This window comes from Aythya ferina, assembly GCF_964211825.1.
Source record: "Aythya ferina genome assembly, chromosome: 1".
In the NCBI taxonomy this organism is placed as follows: domain Eukaryota; kingdom Metazoa; phylum Chordata; class Aves; order Anseriformes; family Anatidae; genus Aythya; species Aythya ferina.
In genome coordinates, this window is record NC_140296.1 from 176,733,295 (window position 1) to 176,754,136 (window position 20,842).

Consider the following 20,842-nt stretch of genomic DNA (forward strand, 5'->3'; position numbering starts at 1 on the left):
TTTTAGGTTCGTCAGCACAACTGCACACTCTTGTTGAACGTATTCCTGATTACATCTGACATAATTCAGTATGAATGCAACAGCTGCTGACTGGAACTAAACGCAGTTTTGACATAATATTATCTGATACGAAGTACGGCCAGACTTCTAAATGCAGATCAATGTAAATGCTTCAATTTCAAAACCTGAAATATTTATACAGCAGACTACATTTTCCTCAAGCTAATTTACCTAATAATTTTCATAAAACTCAGATATTTTGTCTTTCCTTTTTCATAGGAAAACACACAGATTTTGACAGCTCATATGGGATTCTACTCTATTTGTACAAAATAAGATTCCCTGTGCTGACATACCTCTTATGTACATAAAATATCAGTTATGCCCCCTATGCTTCATGCTGAGATGCTCATTGGACTACATATTGAAGCATGGACTACAGGTTGAAGCCAACATGGTGTAGCCAACAGGAGTCAAGGTAAATACAAATACATAAGCAAAGTATAACAATATTTCATCACAAAGTGTAATATCAGATCTCAAAGGGACAGCTTTTTATGTATTACACAGGAGCCGGCATCAAGTAAGAGACATCTAATTCCCCAACAACCCCCTTTAAAAAAAAAAATAAATAAAAAGGACATGATTTCTTTTCAAGGAGGGGCTACAGAAAGACAATGACTGGGAGCATGGAAGCACCCACGAGCCCGAGGTAGAACATTTGGCAGCAGCACAAAACACAGCTTGGTGCCAGTGGCCTCTTTGCTGTGACTCACACGTCTGGACACTTTTGATCAGAAAAAAAGGACAGAAAGACAAAAACAGATGCTCTGAAAACACTGAAGGAGCTAGGAAAAACAGCACTCATACGGAAGGGAGGCAGAATCTCAGTCTTCTTTTCATACTGTAAGTGAAACTGGCTGGGAACCTTCTCCTTAGTTTAAGAGCTAATGAGAAGTCACAGCTTACTTCCCTTCCCCTCCAAAGAAGCCCCCATACCACCTACACCATGGCAGCAGTCACTGAACCGTGCAATGCCCTGAATCACACCCAGGCATCAGCTGGCAGAGTGCAATGGTTGGCTCATGTCAAAATCTGCCCAAGAGAATGGTAACAACTGAACAGTGCATGATCATGAAATGCACACAGTATGCTGCACTTTAAAACAGTATACTGCTACTAAGTAGTGCTAATTACTAATTAGGATAATAATACAGACACACTCTCGGTGGACATTTTAAAGTTTAATCAATTAAGGCACAGCTGACAGAGGGCACATCCTTCTTCTGTAGCTCCAACAGGGGTGGAACATACTTACATTGTGTTTCACAAGAGCACGCTGCATCCTTGATTTCCTCGTAACTGCAGCCACAATATCCTTCAAGAGGATGTAAGAGGTGCAAGGGAGTGTATTTACTGAAATTCCACCTAGTGCAATGAATGCATTTTTAGGCATAACATTGATCTACAGAGTTTTGATACAACTGATTGTGCATTTTTCTATTAAATTAGATTATACTAAAACACAAAGATCTGTATGAATGTCATTTTCTCTGCTTCATTGGTCTAACACCTGTATTTTTTCTCACAGAGAGTATACAGCAAAAATAAACAGTTTTCAAGGGAAACAGTTTCAAGGCCACCTAATATAAAGCTCTATAGAAACATGAACAGCAATTTCAAATTAGGTAAATGGATTTAATGATTTGTACATTAAAAAAGTGTTGATAATATGCACATTTTATTTAGATAATATTTTTAATGGAAAAAAGCACAAAGAAGTGACTGCTTTTGATAACTGCAATTCCCTCACCAAATTCCTACCTTTATAGGGCTTATGTATCTTATACAATTATGTTACCAGTGAAGTAACAACAATATGACTTAAAATTTTAGAGAAAACTAATTTCAAATTTCTAGCTAGATGTTCTTAAACTACCCACTGTATGATGCATAGCTCTGGGGTGACAGAATACAGGAGTACACATAAAAAATTACAAAACTTTCTAAAATACACCAAATTAGAAACACAACTTTGTTTTCCTCCAAAATAACCATTTTTCACAGTCTAATGTAGATACACCATTTAAAGCCATCAAGGAATATTAAATTATCTTACCTGACCTCCTGTTCACCAAGCTTATGCCCATTATTTCCCCTGCTGCTTCACCTTCCCTTTCTCCTCCACCTCCCAGTTCCCTGCAGGCTACTTAAAATAGCTCTTGAGAATTCTGAATATCCTTGGGATGTTCAAACCAACATGTTCCTATTGCTATGCCTCCTGAATGCGTTTCAGGTTTTAAACAACTATTTAAGAATACCACCCCAAGATCTGCCCCAGTGCTGAATAATTATGAGTGGCAGGGAGTGTGGGACAGTATGGGCAGGCACCCAGGACAGAGGGCACCTCCAACGTTTTGAAACTTTACCCCTGAACAAGTGCAGAATCCCCAAAAACTAGTAAAATGCTCGGTTAAACCACAACACTGATAGCTTCCTTCTTCTTACATGGATTGTTGGCATCTAACAGTATTTAAAAACAAAAATCTGTCTCACTCAGTCATCTCAATCTGTCTTAATGATTGCCTTGTCTTCAGGGTTATTGCTGTTCTGCCAAACTTCAGACCACCTGCTAATTTCAAAGCGTAAAATTACAGCTGATAGAGTCAGCAGAGAAAATGTTACATGTGATTGGCCTTTGCATTGCTCCTCATGAGAACGCTACAGGAAAGCCACTTAGTCATTGATGCTTCTTTATTGACAATCATATATTAAGACCTGCTAGCCAGTTTGCTGTTCATTCAAGTCTGCTCTGTTTCATTATACAGTTCAATTTCTGTGTTTAATAATCAGTTTCATATCACAGTAAGTGAATGCTTTTCAAAGTCTATTACATCGATAGCATTGTCTTATCAGACTTGTAGTTTTATCAAATATTAAAAGATTAAAATCAAGTTTTCATCAATTATTTGTTTTACAAGCCCTACTTTCCATAAGATTATGTTGAGTAGAATTAATTTCACTCATGGCCTTTAATTCCCTATCAGCTGAATCCTCAATCAGTTTTTTCCATATGTTCACTGTGATTTATATCAGGCTATATTTATCCCGCTCAATCTGCTTGTCTACTCTGAATCTGGGCATAACACCAGCTTTCTTCCAGTCTCAAGGAATGCATTAAAAATTAAAACCTGTGAACTAGAAATCTCCTCCACTATCTCTTTCAGAATTCAGAGGCAGACCCACCACACTGATTAAAAATACCTATCTCCAATACTTACTGTATAATAACCATTAATGGCTGCTAGCGACTATGAGAGTTCTCCATCCTAACGTCATGTGTGTTTTTTCTTCAAAGTTATTATGTTGCTTGTAATAGTTTAGATTAACAGTAAAAGAAGAAAATGTTTGTGAAGTAGCTCACAACACAGTGCTATTCCTGTTTCTTTTCTTAAGACTCGTTCCTATAAAAATAAACCTAGTATTTGCCTACTTATGTCTCCCATGGCAATAGCCAACACATCTGCCATTCAAACAGAAGCTCTTTCACACAAGTACCAGAGCTGATTAGGCACCCACACAGCCCTAGCACAACAGGATCCAATTGCCTCTAGGGGAACTGCAGCACCAGCTGCTGAGCCAGCACCACACCAGCTCCATTTTCCATCCATTTTGCATCGCCACTGAGCTGTGTTTGCTCCATGTGGGCTGAGGCTCTCCCAGCTGACACAGCCTCGCACGAGGTTCAGTCCACCAGCCCAGGCAGGGCTGAACAGGGTCTAGAGTTTAGGAAAAGGCAATTCCTCAGCTTTGATCTGTTCTACATTTTTACAAGGCATAGGCCATTTAGATCTTGATTTATTTGTTGGTTTGGGTTGCTTATTATTATTATTGTTGTTATTATTATCATTATCTTCTTCTATCCAAGTACTTCTCCCTTTTTCTTCTTTAATATTATTCTTTAATATTATTGTTCCCCAAACACTACAGCATTTTATAGCTGCTAACTGCATCTCACTGGCAAACCACTGTGATGCACTGGGATGTGATAAGCACTGGGATACAGCTAGAAGAGCAAGGATGTAGGTCCTTATGAGTTCAGCTCAGCAAAGTCTTGTTTCATGTGTCTGCTCTAGAAGTGCAAGTGCCACATCCTAGAAGTGCCCACAAATGCAGAGTGAAAAAAAAATAAGCACAAAGTTCAGATGTCTGAGTAAGGGCTGCAGGTAAGCATGTAAAATCAGTTACGATCCTTGGCCTCTAATCTTGTCTTGAAAGCACCCACTCAGATTTTATTTATTTATTTATTTGTTTGCTTGTTTGTTTGTTTGTTTATTTAATAAGTGGAGCAGGGCAGAGCTGTCCTTTTACAGTTGTCTTGTGTATTCCCTGAGGACCTATGCTGGATTTGGCCCTTGCGAGGATTTAAACAGAGGAGCATTTGCTTTCTAGATCCTGCTCAGATTAAATTATAAACTGCTTTGACTGGGGCGATTACATACATGACAGAGCCACAGATACTTCTCTAACAGGGAGGTAAACTTAGTAAGTCCTGTAAGTTTAGAAGCCTTCAGAGACAAATCAGCAGCTGAATGGCATTTTTGGAGTGTAAATTTAACCTCAGACAACTCATTTTTGCTTGGGAGCTTTCTAGTGTCCTAAATCCTCTACTGGATTCTGTCTTTTTCATCTTCTTTTTTACCTCCTCATTTACAACAGAAAATGGAACAGAGCATAAAAATCATGTCTGAATGACATTTATTTCAGTAGTCCTTTAGAGTCATTATAGACTGCGCAAACATGCTTAATCTCTTCTCCATGTATGCATACTTTGCTCTTTCAAGAACTTGGTTAAAGAGCTTGAATTGAGTTCAGCTTTGCAAATCTGCTGAAGGCTGTGGGAATACACCAGAGCGAGTGAAAACGTAAGTCGCAGAGTTTTAGAAAAAGCATAGTTTGGCTTGAAGCGCCTCACTAGACATGGTGATTAAGGAGAGTAAAGAATTCAGCTTGATTATTAAATTTCCCAGTCAGTTACAAATCATTCAGAGTGAGTGCAAGAAAACAAATTAAGAAAACCCATTTTTACAGCCGCCTGGATGTTAAAAACAGGTACCCACATGATAGTGTGAGGACAGCTCTTCAGACCACGCTTTAACATCTTTAAAGATACAAATGACCTAATTTTGTTCATTAAATCCACTTTCAGAGGGCCTAATTCAGACTGAATTTCAGCCAGACAAAGCATCCAAGTAGCTCATCTCTCTCCCTCTGAAAGTTTTGCAACAGAGAAAAGAAATGCTTGTGAGAAAAATGTCTATGAATCATCAGACTGCTGTTATAGTAATACTGTACTGTGCAACCAGAAGAGGAAGGAAAACTGCAGAGTGGGCAAAAGGAAAATGCACCATCATCCTGAGCAAAGGCTCTGAACTCAGTGTCTATAGTGCGTTCCTTGTAAATATGCAAAAGGGATGCTCAGCTGAAATGCTCCCTGAAATGTTAATTTATTTGCCCAGGAGATATGATGAAGGGTTTCTTTTTTTTTTTTTTTTTTTTTTTAAACCCAGGAGAAGCCAGAGCAGGGGCTTCGAAGAGCTTGCTGATGAGAAGCTAACACATGCTGTATTGCTCTGCTTAATTACCTTGTTTACATCCCCACAGCTCACCTCAAAAGCACTATCTGTCTAGAAGCGTTCCTGCAATCCTGGAGATATTCCTGTGAAAAGCTTACTGTGCAAAAGAGCAGAATCTGATTCAAAGATAGGGAAACTCCTCCCTCTGGGAAGTAGAGCAGAAACCACTAATATTAGCGTGAAATGCCAGAATAGTTCTGCTAGGGAGGAGGTCACTCGAAGCAGGGACAGTGCCAGAAACTGAGGACTAAAGGCATTCTGTCAGATCTAAAACCCTAACAAGTACACGAACAAAGGAGGGTAAACAGCGTGGAGGGAACAAACTGTTCAAGCTCCAACCAGCTCCCCGGGTAGATTTTTGGGAGATGGGGGTTGGGAACTGCCTGCCTATACGTCCTATCTATTGAACAGGCAAAAGTTAGCACTTTTGCTGTTTCCATTTTAATTAGCTCTATTGAAGGAGTTACAATGACATCTGTTAGCTTGGAATCTCTGCACAGCATTAGAAACCAAAATGAATATTTTACCACGAGCTCAGATCCAAACACTTCAAAGCTTTACAAATACGCCTGCCTTTCTCTTGGAAAACGCTGGTAACATTCACGGTGATGATAGCTGCATGGATCAGGTCTGTCCCTGCTCTACCCAGCACTCATTCATGCTGCTGCTCTTCCCAGCAGAAAGACGTGAGGCCTGAACAAAGCAAGCGACTCCCCGAAATGTGCAGATATCACCAGCGTTGTCCACATCTCACACCCAGGTCACCACACTCAGGTGTGACGCCACGGATCATATACGCAAGGATAACCACTGTCTTAGCAATGGTCAAAGAAAACTAGCCAATTTTACAATTTTCGGACAATTTACAATTTTACAATTTACACAGAGAGGCAGGGACGGTCACCACCAAAGGGGCAAACTCCTCCTTGCTACACAGCCAGGATGTCTTCCATTCATAACAGGGCACACCCTGGCCCAGATGCATTGTCTCGTCTGAAAATATTAACAGTAATGTCAGTCCTCCGTTAGGTGGCAGATTGGCCCAGAGAGAGGCCGGGCTGCTCTGAGCTTGGAGCTAGGGGGAGAGGAGGGTGAAGGAGCGGGACAGGCAGCTGGCAGCAAAACACAGCAGTGGGATTGGGGATGGCAAATAAATAGCATGGTCTGTGGCTTGCTAGGAGAGGAAGGCAAGAAGGATACATATATTTAAAGGCACTAAGGTTGAAACTATGTATTAAAGCTTTATACATAGGGTCAGATGTAGATAAATAGATGTAGGTAAATAAATTTCATATTTCATACGAAAACCACAGAAGAATTCTAAGTGAAAAAAAAACAGTCTTGCTGTAATTACAGAATATTGAAAAGCACCAGCACCTGGAGGCTTCAGACAAGTCGTGGATCCCCCCGGATCCATTACAAGGCAAATGCCAGGACATCTGTGTAGTACACAGAGAGATGGGAGCACAGGACTGCATCAAAGGGACTCTTCCAAAGCCCTGCCCTTTGACTCGGAAACACAAATTATGGGTATCCTCCTCATCATGCTGCTTTCATTTCAGTCAACACTACGGCCAGCCTGACATACAAGTGAAGGATTTGAGTTCAGGGCAGGAGAAGCACCTTGGATGAAATGATGGGAAACAAAGATGAAATTGAGGATGAGCCAGCATTTCACCTGCTGTTATTTCCAACTGGTGTTAACTGTTGACAACAACTACCAAGTCTACTCCTTTCATTAGTATCTATTTATCCAAATACACAAATGGATAGACCCGATGTTATTTTATTTCAGTGGGACAACTTGGAATAACAGATACAATGTACTAAAATTAATATTTTTTAGGATTAACCCCACATTTTGCTGATGGTATTCAATCTGATCTGCCCCTGGTTTCATCTGAACTGGGCCTGAATAAAACTCTCAAGATTTGTTCTATAATCTTTACTGCAGCTGATTCTCTTCCCTAGCCATCTTCTTATATCTGCATTGTCAACGACATTAAAAAAAAAAAAAAAAAAAAAAAAAAAGTAATTCCAAACTATGAATGAAGGACTTATTTTTATGTGTTTCATGTTTATGTAAATGTGGAAAATTTCCCTGCTATTACAAAGGTAAAGGATTAATATGGCTTTTTAATTTAATGTATTTTTTATTTTAATGTATCAAAAATAAAACCCTGCAGCTTAATTGTCACAATAAATCTTCCACTTCTAATAGAGTTTTTAAAATACCATTATAAAACTGAAAGCTTCTAAATGAGAAGTGCTAACCTACATCCCCATGCTTGTGCCCTTTCATTTAAAATGTATTTTATATGTTAAAAATATTTTCGATTTGCTATTTACAAGAATCAGGGAAGGCACTTAACAGCACTGAAATAACACAATTTTAGGTGCAGTTTAACAAAGCAGCAATAGGACAAAACTAGTAACTAGAGCCTGAGTGAGCTATTATATACAAATCATTAATTCAAACCTTTAGGGTAAAAAAAGCTCATTATTCACCGAGAAGTTAATCCGGTTTGTTGCCTAACTCAGAAATAGCTTTCCTCGCATTTTTAATGCATGTACGCTATTCATTAATGAAACAAAAAAACTTACCCAAGACTTCATATCTATTATGTAAGTAAACATTACACTTTGATGTAAAAATTTACAATGTTCAGAGGTTCATTTGAATTTCACATTCACATTACCACTGAGGAGATAAAAGAAATTTCTTTTATAATGCCATGTTTACTACTGTTTCCTTTGGCTTGTTACAACTAATTTATCCTTTAAATCAAGATCTCAAATCCAAACAACACACGCTGCAAGAATAGTAATATTTTTAATTTCATTTAAATCAAGTTCACTGATCAAAATCACTGTCACATCAATGACTGAGGCAAGACTATTTTTCCATTCAATGCATTCTTTCAAATTCTGTTTTTCTGTTACACTAATACTGTTCTAAGGACAAAAAGTATCATTCCACAAAATTAAAAATAAATACTGAATTAAAGAAAGAAAGATTCTTCAAGGTAAAAAATAGCACTGCAAGAGGAAAATATATTATGAAATCCCAAAATCACTACCAAAAAGAATCTGAAATTCAGTTGATAGTACTGCAAATGTACGTTACTACAAAAAGTAAACTCTTATATTTGTAATCCATACTTTTCACTGTTAATAGTAGGTAAATTGATGTGTATTATTTTTTCCACACTAGAGAATAAATATATTTAATCAATGAAAAATAAAATAGCTTGTTAACATATCTACATGTATAAAATCTACATAATTCAATGAGGCATCAAAAGAAACATCTGTGTTTTCTGACAATACAACTATGCGCAGAAACAAGGCAGCATGATTTTAGTACACAACAGAATTCTTATTCTCAGGAAAACACAAAGTTTTATAATATGCATCCATTTTATTTCTACAAAATATTTTTTTTCTTAAGCCAGGTTATTTGCTAAGTTTCTAGATGTGCACAGAAAATGAAAACCAGCTTTCTCTCTATTAATATGGGCACACTCCATAGTAATTTCTCATAGCACAATTATTAAAAAATATTTAAACAAATTCTGCCAGCTCTAATTTTTGCACAGTTGTAACACCTAATGTGTATTTTTCATTGAAAAAAGGACAAAATAGGAACATTTCAGATGGATAAACTCCAAGAAACTATAAACAGGAAAACAAGACATTTAAAAAGTGAAAATACATAATTTTCCTAATTAGCTTTGATTACATCAATTGTCTGTGCTTTATAGTTTTTATAAATTATCTGAGTCTGTGAGGGAATTTTCAGTCAGCCCAATTATAGTTAGAATAACAGTATATCAAGGCAGCTTGTCAGTCAGACCCCTCTCATGGCACATCTTGAAATTTTGATCTTTCAAAGAAAATACAAAGAACTGCTCGCCCGCCTCTCAAGTAACACCTGCAGGTGATACAGCTGTATTAGCATAATACTGTCCTGGATTTCAACATATAAAGAATACAAAACTGCTATAAATCAACATTAAAGGCTAAAATGATTTTCTCAGTCATGCTAATTTATATTGGGAGAGATGCTGTTGTCCACAGATTTTTAATTTTACATTAAATTGCCTTACTGCTTATACACCAGAGAAACCATAATATAACTAAGACCAGAAAGTATTCTTTAATCTTCAATATAAAATTAAATTTTGCTGGTTTTTCAATTTATCCAGAGACTTAGCACCACTTAAAACAGTGCTTTGTTCTATTCATTTTAATCAAATGTTATTTTAATTGGGTCTGCAAGGACATGTAGGAACTACTGCACCGTTGGGAGGAATCTAAGTTTTGATCTCCTGTTCTTAAATCTCTCACATCAGCCTGGGTTTTATTCTCACCTTTAACTTCCCTTCAGGCGTTATTCCCTAGGGTTCTACGACTCCAACTCCCAGTTCAGATTTGCTCAGAAGAATATCGTGTCTATCTCGGAGCAAGACTTGTGGAAAGCAGAACTCGTAGGGACTTTTGTAGTTTTTGTACGGTCTGTGGGAAAGAGTTAAAGACTTACACGGGGCTCTTGGGAAACACTTCACACGGCAGATGGATGGGGCAAGAGGAAGGCAACCCTACTCAGCATGTAGTTTCATGATGTTTACGAGGGTTGCTGTTGTGCACACCCACCACAAGATCAGAGTATCTCCTTACGAAAAGAAGCAACAAATCAAGGCAGGACCTGAAGACAAACAGTTGGGAACGTATGTCTTGTCTCCCTCTCCCAGCCTGATCTCTCCTAAGCTCCTTTTCTTCTCAAAGGCAGACAGATGCTGCCTTTTCTTTCTTCCTGAAGGCTGTCAGCTAGTTCAGGACACCACCAGACTGGAGGAAGAGCAGTTTGCCATGCTGCTGAGGGAGTAGCCCTCTACAAAGAAAGGTCCTGGGAAATAAAGTCCATCAAGGAACAAATCAATCAGACTTTAAATGAGAACACTCTATACCCCATATGGAGGCAAAGGCTTTGAGATATGGCTTTTCTCAGTAATAAAATACTAAATTAATAATAAAATACCCTCTTAAAGAGGGATGTTTCAACAGCTGAGACAAGCTGATAATAGTTAGTGATTCCTCTAGGAGCACTCCTCTCACAATTTGTATTCCTTTCTTCTTTTGTAGTACATTGACTCAGGCTGTTTCACTACAATGATTTGGTAGTTCACCATTTTCTATCCTAAACCACATGATAAATTAGTTCATAATTATTCTACAATTAAGTTGGGTTCAATTTGTCCAGAGAACATATAGACTGTAACTAATAGATTTGTTCATCATCAGAGTAAAATTTGAAGCAGAAAATCAACTTACATCTCTAAGTGCATGAAAACAATGTCTTTAATATCAATACATTAAAATATTAAAAGAAATTGAGGTTGTGTTTGGTTTGTTGTTTGCTGTTGTTTTGTTTTTCTTTTTTGCTTAGCTTCTGTGTAATTGTCTTCTAATTTGAGGTCCTGAAACAGACTTCTCACACTGTTTTAGATGGAATTGGATCAAGCTCATGGAAGGGGTTATGTAAGGGGTTATGTCAAGTTGGTTCCTGTAGAACATTCACTGGACACAATGACAAAACCCTTGCAGCCAGAAGGAAAAAGCATAGAACAGGCATCAGCATGCTTTATGCTTTTTCCTTCTCCGAGCAGAAGGAAAAAAGCATAAAACAGGCATCAACATGTTTAGGGCACATCAACAGGGCATAGGAATACTTTTCTTACAACCCTAAATAGCAGAAAAGGAAAAGAGTTTGTGTCTCTGTTAAGATGCACGTCTTAAGGCTTTTTAGTGCATCATAGGGGATCTCTGAATTCACTCATCCCGTTTTTAACTTCATAGTTGGATCTATAACAGCAGCTTGATGCTGTGGAAAGGGATTGTCTGGAAGCACCCCCTACAAAACTGTAGAGATGGTGAAGATGAAGTAAGACCTTTTTTCATTCTCCTTTAATCTTGATAGTGGGTTCCCAGCATTAGGCTGGGTCCAATAAATTATGTGTGTTTCGACACATAATGCTTGCTGCTGGGTAGCTGCCATGCAAGATAATAAAATTTCTGCTTAATTGAACCACATTCCCATCTTCTTTAACAGCTTAAGCTCTTGGCTGTTTTTAATACTGCAAGATATATTCACATGAGTATAGGCTGGGAAAAGTGTGATATACCTGTTGTTTAATATCAAAAACCAGTATTTCCAGACATAAAGCCAACAGTTGGTATGACTGAGACACTCAGAACTTCAAACACATGCTTTCTCACATGTTTAATCAGAGAAAGTTTACCTAAGTCACTGCACTGGTTTAGCAGAGATATTGAATGTCATGGGGAAAACAGAAAGAGGAAGAAAAGACTCAAAGATTTAAAAATGAAAGAATAATAGTTTAAATATTGTTTAAAATTGAACAAATTCTAATGTTTTTAGGTCAAGACACCTGTACCAAAAAAAGCATCTAATGAAATCTCAGTGAAGAAAACAAATACAATTAAACGTAAAATAACTTTATCACGGAGTAGAAATGAAGTTGCCCACACAATTCCCTTTGCTACTATAAAAGCATTATGGGCCGGAATAAGGGCTAGTTTCTGCCAGCAATTGAATCTGCAGCTTCCTGATCATCAAAGTACATCACTTCAACGAAGGTACATTTCAGTACTCTGTCTTCCACATATTCTATGCACTTGCAGGTATGAAAAGGGAGGTTCACGTACACTAGAACAACTACTTCCTTAAAAGCCACCCTCCTCTGCTTTGCTGCATTAAAGTTGGCTAATCTCCACAAAATAAAACAGAAACTGAGGGGAAGAGAGAGGGGAAATTAGGGCTATCCACTCAATGATTACACTCCTGTTTTTGTAAGAGTGGTCCTTACAGTTGTCTCCAACGTTGCTTTTCTCTTGAGTGAGAATGTTGATACTTAAAACAGGGCGGATTTTCACACTAGGCTTGCTTTGATTTGATAACAAGCAGTTTCCAAGAAGATAGGGAGGTGCTGAGCTCTTCTTCAGTGCCTCACTGCAACTTCCTGCCCTTTCTCCTTACATTTGGTCTAGGAATTGTAGCATCCTCAACTTCATTGATTCAGGAAAAAAGAAACCTAGGTAAGAAAACATAAGGTTCCGACCTGATAGAGATCACCCAAAAAGGACCACCTCTTTGGATGACATCTTCTTTTGGATGTCATGTTTTGAATGACAACCTGAAGCAAAACATCATGTGAAACTAGAGCCTCAACCTACATGTAAGTCTTCATGGAACCAAGCTGGGCCTTACTGAAGTATCCCCACTCTAAGTTGACTATTTCTCCCCACTGAAGCACTGGTGAAGAATACTCTTCAAAGCCAAGGAAAACAACTTAGAGCAGAGCCAAAGAAATTTCTAAAAGCACTGTCCAGTAGAATAAGAGCAATGTTGCTTTTGGCATGAACACTGCCCAAGAGGCATCTTGGTGTGTAGGTTATTCCCAAAAAAAGATGTAAAAAAATGTATTTCATTTATATCTCAGAGTCTGATGTGACATTCTTTCAAAAGTAAATCAGAAGCTGCTTTTGTGCCTTTATAGCCTTTTTGTGCAGCACCCTAAGAAGAAGCTCACTTCCTCCGTTTCTGCCAGGGTCACTTTCTAGGTAGTGACACTTAATAGCCTCTGTCAAATCTTCTTCCTCCCTTTCAGCATGGTGCTGTCTTCAGTTGATTTGAAAATTTGCAGGAATACCTCTTTTTTTTTTTTTTTTTTTTTTTTGAGTGGTAAGGTATTTTGAGTGGAAAGATGCTTAGCTCCTTAACTTTGTCACAAACAAAAAGCAGTAGCTACAGCTGTCAGCATCACACGGCTTTAACAGAAGGCAACAAATAAGCTTTTTTTTTTTGTACTCTAAAGGTAGTCAGCTATCCTAAATGTGAAACAACTAACAGCAGTGCTACCAACAATTATAGAAAGATGTTGACAGACACCAGATTTTTTGCAGGAAGTGCTCTACTAACCCAGTTGTAATTTTAAAGACGCTGTGCTCAGAAATTCATAATTAAATTCTTTACACATGGTTTTATTTCATACAGATTTCAGTGAAAAAGATATTAACCTTTCTTAATGAAAGAAAGCACACTTTATGAACAGAGGTGAATGCACTCCCTTGGTAGTGAGAGTAGGTAGAGTCTTTCCATTTGCCACTTGACTGAGATTAAGTGCTGCGGTAGGCAGACACAAAAGGACCTTTCTAGTTCCCAGAGAGCTTGTCCATCCCTTTTCCAGCCTCTCATGACTTGCTTTAAAGGAAATTATATAACAAGTGGGGATAAAAGAATTTCTGAATAATCCACAGAACCCATTTTTATTATATTTTGCCTGGCAGCATATTTAATTTCTTCTCTCATTTTGCCACTAGGTTAGGTGAGTATAAATTTTCTGTATAAAGTCAGTATAAAAACCTAGTATAATTTTTAACATGAGAAGGATGTATCTTCTTTCAAAATACTTTTTCCTTGTTAATTCATGGCTATTTTGGTGGCATTTCAAAAACTAATGAATACACTGACAGATGACTGGGTGACACCTTTCAAAGAACTGTTTTCACTTTCTGTGGCTAAACATTTGACAGTTTTCTTGCAGAAATGTGTTTCCTGAATAACACTTCATAGAAATTCAACAAAAAGGAACTATACTCCAAACTTGTAAAAGCCAAAACCACATGAACTGCAATTATTTTAGAAACTAAGTGGCCATCAATATTTGTATATCCAGTCTTTGTTTTCTTGTTCTAGCACTGTACACTGTCATTATCTGTTCTTTCAGCAGTATTAAAAGGCTTTAGAAACTGCTGATACTCAGCCATTTACTCTTTAGTAAAGCCAGAGAGCTTTAAAACATTACCAGACCACAGCACGTATCAAAAGACACTTAAGCTACTGCAAAACAGGGCTCCTGACACCAGACAGATGACATTACTGAGCCATTACAGTGCTCACATCTGCTGATTTTTAGAAGATCCACGAGGCTTCATGAATCCCAAAACAAAAGCCTCTGTGGAATAAATGTGAGATGACATATTCTTCATTATGCATTATGTAACAACGTTTCTGCTTCAGAATCCACAAATTGTAGAGATTAATCATTTAATAAAAGCCTGAAAGTGTTGGTGCCTTTCCAAATAAAATAGTTTGTCTATTTCACAAAGGGCTTAAATGGGTTGGAAAAAAAAGTATAAGGTGTTTTGTTTTTTTTTTTGGATGATCTTCATACTACAAATTTTAGATTTCATCTCTTGCAACAAAAAGGGTATGCAATCCCTGGTGTTTAATTAGAAGTCTGAAATCCCTTGCTACATTTTAACATTCTTATAGGGATCCCAAATGAATGCAAAGTGATGCTATAAGCATTTCTTTCCCCCTGATGACAGTGCCCATACAGACCAATGTAGTACTTTACTCATCAAGCTATAAGGTCAGTGAGATTTTAGGTCAGCTCTATTTAAAACTGATGTTGCTCTTCTTGCCTCTGCCATCTAAGTTTGGTGCCAAACTTTTTAGTTTTCCATACTTAGACTTATAATGCTAGCGTGTGTTCCCCAAATCCACACGACAAAACCAGAGCCATTATTCCCAACTCCTCAGCAACTTATACTGGCTTCTGGTCTACCACTGCAGGTTTGTGCCAAATTTAATTTAACCTCAACACTAACAAACTATGGGTAGTGTAAGGTTACAGACAAAAGTCTTCTTCCAGGCAGCTCAATAAAGGACTCGTCGAGACTTACATGTAAGCAGGTAAATGATCAAATGAGCGATTTAGTTGGCTCTCACAGGACAGCAGCACCCACCGGCAGGGAGAAAGGCAGGCAGGCTGATTGGCAGTAAGATCAGTTGGCTCAGCAGTTTGAAGGACTTCTCTACACCGGTCTGCTACATGATTAGTTGAGAAGTCACCATGTTATAAAGCAACCGTTACACCAACACAGCATGGCGTGCTGTGTCAGTCATTTCCCAATGTGAATGGATGGTAAGGAATTGTTGTACCTGTAAAAACAATGGTGTTGTAACTGCCGTTTAGTGACAAAGTCCAAGAATGGGCCAGATGTGTTTGCTGTGTGAGGCATCACAGAAGGCTTCTCCTGTCCTGCCATAGCCACTCACCTTTCAAATAAATATAGTTGAATAAAGCATAGACATCTTTGCTTGGGTCTTTGTGGGTCTTCCTCATACATAGACTAGTACAGATACAATGAGCTTGACAAAAATCAACTAAGGAAGTATATTAAATCATTTAAAGCTTATTCCCTCAGTTTTCATACACCCACCAGAATGCAATGATGTGATGAGAATGCAATCTCACCACAGACAGCCCATAATAACAGATGATATCCTAACTAAAGTAAGGTCAACAGGAATTCTGTTCCTGAGTTCACTTAGAGGGGATTGCACCCAAACATGCTTCTCAAATCAAATAAGGGACCTACTGGGTACAAGAACCAAAGAGCTGCAGACCCTGCTGCAGAATGAGTGCCTCCAGGAAACAAAACGGTGGTCACGCCATACTGACGTGCTTTAAGCTCAGGAGAGCAACCCATTTTCCTGACTTCTGTGAGAAGAGAGCAGGGTGCAAGAGAGTGCCTGCTAGCAAAGGTGCCGTGCACACCCTGTCTCACCCACCCCTGGGAAGAGACTGTCACTCACAGGGCATCTCACAGGCAGCTGCTGGCTGAACAGGCAAGTATGGCAGCCACATGAGTAACAGAGATAAACGCTGCCATTTGTCAAGGTACGAATGCACACACCACACCTATATCGACCTCACAGTCTGGTTGTGTCCTAAGTCTGTGTTCTTTGTAACTCTTCTCTCCTATGCTCACTTCTCTGCATGATATCCCTTCTTGAAGGTGCCCTGCAGACCTGAATGCAAGGTCGATAGCCCACAGAGGAGTCCTCCACTGAGGTTGCTATGATTGTTGTCACAATCTGCAACTCAGTGTTTGTAGCATTTGATTACTTACATTCTCGGAGGGAAGAAAACATTGGTTTTGAACAGTTAAGTCATTCCACCAGCTGAAAGCTATGCAACTCTGGGGATATTCACTGACAAATGTGATGATAAACAAGCTCAGAATTTCAAATACTGTATGCACAAGCCACAGAATCCTACTCGAACACTTAGGACCAAACCAAGAAACAACTGACACAGGCTTCCCAGCACTGAACAAAGTAAGGACGTATGCGCTTCGCATCGCTGGTCTGGGCATCTACGTCTCCCATTACAGTGAACACAACACAAAAGAGGCAGATACAGTACTTGTGCACAGTACTCACAACAGTCTCAGGGAGGAAATACCTAGCACAACCAACAGAAACTACTGGGAAAAAAAATAATTCTTTCTCCTGAGAGTTTTAAGTACAGTTATATCAGCATGAAACCAGAGCTGAAAACCTCTTGTACAGTATGAGACTACAGTATGACTGAGCATGAAAGAAGGAAGTTGTAACACTGTGCACAGTAGTATATAGAATCATTAGGGTTGGAAAAGACCTCCAAGATCATCTGGTTCAGCCGTTCCCCTACCACCAATGTCACCCACTAAACCATGTCTGTGAGCACCACGTCCAACCTTTCCTTTAACACCCCCAGGGACAGTGACTCCACCACCTCCCTGGGCAACCTGTGCCAATGCCTGACTGCTCTTTCTGAAGAGAAATTTCTCCTAATTTCCAACCTGAACCTCCCCTGGTGCAACTTGAGGCCATTCTCTCTAGTCGTATCACTAGTTACCTGTGAGAAGAGGGTGACCCCCAGCTCCCCACAACTTCCTTTCAGGTAGTTGTACTTGAAAGCAATGCAATGATGAAGTAGGAGGAAACCTATATCCCAGGCTTTTTTCTGTCCAGGTTTAAGCTAGTAAAGGGCCATAATCACAAGACTCTAAGGAATTTATATTTCTTCTGTTGTTGAGCCATTATGCAATCAAGGAAACCCAAATAACTGCATCTATAGATTATAAACTGTAAATAATAACAGGATAGTATCTTCCAAAATCTAGGTATCCCCTTCTGTAGGACTTCCCTGGAATAGCAGGCCCATACTCTGATACACCACTTGATGCTTTCCGGAAGCTACTTCTGATGCTCAGCTCAGCCCTATTTGGCAAACAGTACATCCTGCTACAGCATGTTTGTGAGAAAGAACAGAATTCAGCATTCACCTTGGGTCTTTCAAGTAAAACAGTTACATCGACAAATACCTTTATTCACTTTGATATGGCACAATAAAAATTCAGAGGTTTAAGGAAGCTTTTTTTGTGGTTATCCCCCTTTTATATACTACAGGAAAGCTCTTATACCAAAATGCAATTACATAAAATTCTCTCCCACTCCACCAGCCCTTCCAGTTCCTCAAAAGATAAGGCTTTAAATTAGCCATTAGATCTCATTTCAGTTTCAAGACACATTATCTAAATGTTGCAGTAATGCTGGGAAAAGGCAAGGATGGTGATGGCTGTTTAAGTCAGTATAGCACATTTGTTTGTGGTAAGCCTTTAGTATGACTGCTTCTATAGAACATATAAAATATATTTTATAGAATATATAGGCTAAACCCTTCCCAGTTTTGTTTCCTATGTATCTGTGCTCCAGCACCTTCACATAGGCTACCAGCATGATTTTTGCAACAACAGTATGAAGAATCAAGCTTTTAAAATCTTTTTCATAACTTACTTATGGGAAACCAGTGAGCAAGTGTAAAACACCATGAAAGAACGACTTGGGTTTTGGAAATAATAGGTGTGGATCTAGTTTCTTTATAGTTTAAGCATGAGTTACTGATCACTTTTCAGTAGCAGTGCCAAAAAATGAGTCAAACAAAATGCCCTGTCGACTTTCTAAACTTGTGTTAATTTTCAACTGACTAAACAAAGAAAACTTTTGTAGTGAGCAAACTGATTTTACAGCTCAAAAAGCTTAGTTTTTAAGTTAAAAACTGATAGCAGCATAATCTACGAAAATGCTGAGAATCACAACTGTATTTCACATTAGATATTGTTTTGGGTGAACTGTGTAAAGCAAGGAACAAGGTTCAGTTGTTAACTTAGAAAAAAAAAATAGTTTATGGCTTCCTTTGAATCCCACTTCCACTTTTAACATCTGCAGGCTGCAGGAATATTTTCTTTCTTTCCAGCATTTTTTATATATTAACAGAATTCACGAACATTTCACTAACCAAGGATCTGATGTGGTACATCTAGAACTTATACTTTCCAAGGTTCCTCAACCATCTCATTGTTATTGCAAGTATTTGCATAGAATCACAGAACGGTTTGGGTTGGAAGGGACCTCAAAGCCCACCCAGCTCCAACCCCCTGCCATGGGCAGGGACACCTCCCACCAGACCAGGTTGCCCAAAGCCCCATCCAGCCTGGCCTTGAGCACCTCCAGGGATGGGGCAGCCACAGCTGCTCTGGTGTTCTGGTGCCTCACCACCCTCTGCGTGAAGAATTTCTTCCTTCCTCATATCTAACCTAAATCTACCCTCTTTTAGTTTATATCCATTACTCCTTGTCCTATCACTACAACCCCTGACAAAGAGTCCCTCCCCAGCTTTCCTGTAGGCCCCTTTAGGCACCGGCAGGATGCTGTAAGGTCTCCCTGGACCCTTCTCTTCTCCAGGCTGAACAACCCCAACTCCCTCAGCCTGTCCCCATAGGAGAGGTGCTCCAGCCCTCTGATCATCACTCATCCAAAGAATAAAAAAAAAGTGTGAACTCCCAAAGACACCAAAATACTATATTTACTCTTTCAATAGGAAATACTGTGCATCTAATGCTACCCTTTAAGTATGTCAATGATACAGCTCTACTGCAGTGCAAGTGCTTGAAAGACATGAACTAGCAGACGCACGCTGCCCTTCTGCAGTCTGCTTTTCTAGATGTGAAGAAGCTTCAATTCCTTCAAAAGCTGTGTGGCCTTAGAGTTACTATTTCAGTTAGAGGACTGGAGAAACTTGCCTGAACAAACTTCCTGAACAAAAGTAGGAAAATACAACAGTTGATGGCAAGTTATTTGAAAAAATACCTACAGGGCTTAAATCATCCTTGCAACATTTTTCCTCTCTTTTCTCTGGCTGGAAAACATCCATTCCTGCCAGCCAAACACCCATTTTTCCTTTGAAGTACTTCCTGAGAATTTAATTGCCTATTAAATTGCTAACAAAACTTTCAAGTTGTAGACCAGCCCTGAGAGACTCCAGAGGGAAGGAACAAACAGCCTCTAAGCCCTACATATCTTTCCACGGTCAGTGGGGAGGGCAGAGCTGCTCTGCTGGCCTCCAGCCATAGAATCAAATTTTGTCTGGACAAGGCTCACCAAGATAAATGCAGACCGGTACAGGAGGTGGCAGTTCTCACTGAATGCAGTCCGAAGTTATGCCTGAGCAGTGCTTTTGAGAACTGAGATGCTTAGTCACATAAATTGTGGATCTAGCTACATAAGCACTGCAACTCAAATTTGAAAAGGTTTCATATTTGAAAATGTGTTTCTTACTCAATTCAAGTATCTACCTTATTTATACTTCATTACATAGTTCTTTCATTCTTGGCAGGTTCTCTAAATGGACTGTTTACCATCAAGTTGTCAAGGTTCAAATGATGACAACATAAGAAATACAGCGGGGAGGAGCATCCAGTTAATAAAAATATAAATATATATAAGTTACTAAGTTATAACTAGTTACTAGTTTAGTAAATTAGCTTTTTATTACATGAAAGAATTTTAGATTCTCAGTTTTGTAACTTCTCAAAATGACTAGTTTTCCATAATAAAGTAAAAGGACTCAAAATTCTTGCAAGGCAGGGGATGCAAAGCTAAACTGAGCAATTTATTTTCAAAGAAAATGCCAAATAGTTGTAGTAACTACCCTAAAAGTGCTGACGTTGTTGCATAATACTGTAAACTATGCACCTCATGTAATTCAGGAAAATCTATTATCTGTCAGGAGAGTGTAAATTGAAATAATACAGAATTGCAGCAGTGCCTAGGGTGGTATGAATAATCTATTTATTTTTTGAAGTTTAGAAACAACTCTACAAAAAAAAAGATGTTCACACTAGAATACAGACTGTTAATCATGCTTGACACATTTTTTGAATATTCTAGTAAATACTTTTTAAATTGCCAATTCAGAAAAATCAAGATTTGTAAACACCAGATACTC

At 38.7% G+C, this 20,842-nt stretch overlaps 1 protein-coding gene across 33 annotated transcripts in view; it reads right to left on the reverse strand.

The window, feature by feature from the left end:
- NRCAM (neuronal cell adhesion molecule) overlaps nt 1-20,842 on the reverse strand; it is a 151,749-nt gene that overhangs the window by 71,471 nt on the left and 59,436 nt on the right. For 2 of the 33 annotated variants that reach the window (XM_084514179.1, XM_084514180.1), the window contains exon 3: nt 15,408-15,666. The exons of the other annotated variants lie outside the window; for them this stretch is intronic. The gene's annotated coding sequence lies outside the window, so the exon portion shown is untranslated. The remainder of the gene's footprint in view (nt 1-15,407; nt 15,667-20,842) is intronic. 33 annotated transcript variants of the gene reach the window in all.